At 43.4% G+C, this 3,828-nt stretch overlaps 1 long non-coding RNA gene across 1 annotated transcript; it reads left to right on the forward strand.

The window, feature by feature from the left end:
• The first annotated feature begins 296 nt into the window (after positions 1-296).
• LOC119263210 lies at positions 297-848 on the forward strand. Its single transcript, XR_005130191.1, has 3 exons — positions 297-362; positions 472-570; positions 780-848. It is a non-coding gene; the product is annotated as an uncharacterized LOC119263210 (long non-coding RNA).
• Positions 849-3,828: the final 2,980 nt, after the last annotated feature.

The following is a 3,828-nucleotide window of genomic DNA, read 5'->3' on the forward strand; positions in this document are numbered from 1 at the left end:
TAATTCCATACCTTTCTTGTGGACCACAGATGAGAATTCGGGTCAAATTCAGCTTTTCACACAGTTTAATGCCTTAAATGACCAGGACACACGTTTAATTACACACTTCTATGATCTAAGAGTAGCTCAGCCAGTTTGTACTGGACTCACTGTATTGACTGAAAAATGAACCTTAGTATGTAGTGAGTTTGGGATTTTAGGGGGTTTAATGCAAAGAAAAGATTTTTCCCACCAATGTCTGATTAACACCTCAGTCTCCCCTAAACACTTTACTTTCTCTTCTCCTCTGTCCCTGTAGCTGCACTGCCGAGCTTTACACAGAGCAAGCAGGATGTTTTCTTACATCTTCACACAGCACAAAGGTTTGTTTTCACACTTTCAGCACAGAGAAACACTTTACTGACTGTTGTAGTTTGATTTTGAATGTGACGATGGTGAAGTTGATGAGATGTTTTCTCCTGATTCCTGCAGCTGGTGGAGTTGAAGCTCTAGCCTCAGACCATCTGTGAGGGGCTGGAGTCTGAGCACTGGTGGGTGCTCAGCAATGAATTTTATCATTTGTTCCCAGAGGTGAGACTGAGATATTAAAGCAGGTTCATATTTTCACTATGATTATATTTTCTGATGTCTCTGTTTTACTGTCTTTTTCTTTTAACCTCATGGTGTCACTGCTGTGTCCTGCATCTAGATAAAGCTATAATCTCACTTGGACTGTAAGACTTTTGCTGCCAGATTTCCGTATCTAGATATTTTCATCAACATCTCATCTTCTCATTCAGTGCAATGGAACATCAATGAGTGAGGCGGCCATCTACCTCCACACTGACTCAGTGGAGTCGTCACTGCAGAATGTTACACTGCTTAGAACTTCCTTGTGTACTTTTGTAGTTACAGTTAAAAGATTGAAACATAGTCTTTCTGTAAAATTGTGTCCAAATATAGTTTTATGCATTTTCAGCCTTTCTCTGTGTTTTTCAGCAAACCAAAGTGTTGAAGACACTTGCTTTGTCATTTTGGGGAAGAAGACCCCCCCACTGACATGCAGTGAGTCCAAGTCAGTGGTTGGGGTCTAAACTTTTACTTTTTGTGTCAAACATCTTGCATTTGTGTGTGCAAAGACCCATTTCACTGCAGGAATTGTTAGATCCTAATGTCAGCGCATACTGATCAATATATATCATGACCGATGGGCTTCAGGCCTATGGTACGCACAAGGCCTTAGGGCTTGCGTCATAGAGAGGCCTCAGCTTATACTCGTGCGTTCATATGGTTAGTTGTACCCCATAGTGACAATGATATCTGATTAGCAATGTTCTAACATTATCTGTTGTTTAGGCTCCATGTTCCTGGACGTCATAAACGTCCTTGGGGGCCCTTGTCCACCTAAATCTCTATTTCATCCAATCCTCTCCCTCTATTGTCTTGTTGCATGATCGTGCGATGGTCATGCCATTTGTGTGAATATAAACTCTGCTATTTTGATTAATAAAGGGGAGAGACTTTCTGAGTACAGACACTGTCTCTGTGGTCATTTGAGTTTCCCCCCAGCCGACTGGACTCTTAGAAGGACTGAGGGCTTCTGGCTAAGTTCACAGCTTTGGTATTGAGGTCAAACCTTAGAACCTAAAACATGATCAAACGGTTCTAACAGTAATGTCATACATTATCATGTGTTCCCTGGCTTTGCTGACTTCCTGCTCCATGGGACTCACACTGTAACACAATAGTTATGTGTAGCTGTGACACCTCAGCTTGTGACGTCTCACCAACACCAACTTTACTGCTTATCACATCCTCAGATCAGAACAGCCCACATGCAGTAAAACTGTTCTAGCCTGTTTGAACTCTTCTGCCAGACTCAGAGGCTCATGCTTCAACCTTCCTCTTTTCCCTCTGCCTGTAACTGTTTCTATAACAGATCAAGACCAGCTTGATCAGAACTGCCTTCACTATCAGTGGAAGGACTCTGCTCCTCCTCATGAGGGGGTTCACTTGCTTTTCATTTTATTAATGCAGCAAAGTAACTCAATTCTTTCTCTTTCAAGCGACTCGACTTTTGCTTGCAGGACACTAAAGGAGTGCTGAGTTTGTTCCATGTGTTGTTGGTGCTCTGCTCTTAGAAAACAATGCCACAGTCTAATCACCTGAACACACCCTTAAAGGTCCCTTTTCTTTACCTCGCGACCTCGGTACACAACCCAAAGCCTATAGGACTTCTGTGACTCACTTCACTGCCTGTGACTCGTGAGAACAGTCACTGACCAAAACTCAACACAAAACTGGACCTGTTCTGTTCAGAATTTAAGTTTTTTTCCAGGTTTCCAGGTCTCCAGGTTTTTTTCTATTTTTCCAGGTCTCACAATTTTGATCCTCATCACCATTGATGTAAATATTTGATGTTGCCATGGAAGAGATTCAGGAGATCGGGGTTCACAGAAAGGTTGATTTATTTGAAGAGCACTCTGTTCTCTGCTGTCTTTGCTAATCTTCACCCAGTCTGAACAGAACCTCAGACACACTGATTTTATTCTGCCATTGACCCCCATCAGGACGCTTGGTACCTTCTTGGTACCACCAAGTCAGTGTTCTCAGAGCCTTAGATAATGTCAGGGTCATTATTGTTTGAATCATGAGAACCGAACACAGTTGACTTCTCAAAACATCTCTTCAGCATTAACATGCTTACCAATGGATAATAAAGTAAAACAAGGAAAAAGAACAGAAAATTAGAAGACAAAAACAGTTCCCAAAACAACTTAGAAAAGCATCTTGTGACATAATATGACATAAATGATCACAATAACTTTAAATATTGTCGTATTGCCCACCTTATCAGCAAACCCAGGAATGTAGAGGATCCCAGAGTGAAGCTCAGAGTGGAAAAGTAGTTCTCATTGTTCCCTCCTGCTGGTCCTCATCCACTCTGTGTATTATAGCTGTGCTTCATAAGCACTAGTTTACACTTTGCACTGAACTGCTTGCAGCCTCCAGATTATTCACTAAAATGGTTGAAATTGCATCAGAAAAGCAAAACCCTGACTAATAAAAGAGGCTCCAACAGAGTTTTCTTAAAGACTTTTATTGGTGTCAGTGGAGCTCCCCTCAACGCCACTCGCTGTAAGAAGGGAAGCATGGCGCGCATGCGTAACCTCAAAATGGGTGTGGAGAACAATAAACAAGGGGTACAGACTCCAATTTGCCGTCACTCCACTGCAATTCGGGGGAAGATTATTCTCAAAAGCCCTGGGCGAATCAGCTCGTGTTCTTCAAGAGGAAATATCTTTATTGATGAAGAAAGGAGCAATAAGAATTGTGCCTCCTGAAGAGAGCAGGTGCGGTTTCTACTTGAGGAACTTTCTGGTCCCAAAGAAGGGAGGGGGTTTAAGACCGATTCTGGATCTGCGTGCTCTAAACCGGCACCTCAGAAAGTTCCAGTTCAGGATGCTGACACACACAGCCCTAATGCGTTTTGTAAGACGAGGCGACTGGTTCACCTCAGTCGACCTACAGGACGCCTACTTTCACATCCCTATATACCCCCTCACAGAAAATTCCTGAGGTTCGCTTTTCAGGGCGTGACCTACGAACATCTTGTTCTTCCGTTCGGACTTTCTCTAATCCCGCGTGTGTTTGTGAAATATACGAAAGCGGCCATTGCGCCGCTCAGGAGGAAGGGCATTCGTCTGGCCACATACATAGACGACTGGCTCTTAGCTGCCCAGTCAGAGCAGGAAGCGTGAGAGCACACCAGACTGCTCACGGAGCATCTGAGTGCAAGAGTTTTTCGGACATGCCTAGCCCACTTTCAGAGGGGGCATTACGTCTCTT

Source organism: Pygocentrus nattereri, chromosome 4, assembly GCF_015220715.1.
Source record: "Pygocentrus nattereri isolate fPygNat1 chromosome 4, fPygNat1.pri, whole genome shotgun sequence".
In the NCBI taxonomy this organism is placed as follows: domain Eukaryota; kingdom Metazoa; phylum Chordata; class Actinopteri; order Characiformes; family Serrasalmidae; genus Pygocentrus; species Pygocentrus nattereri.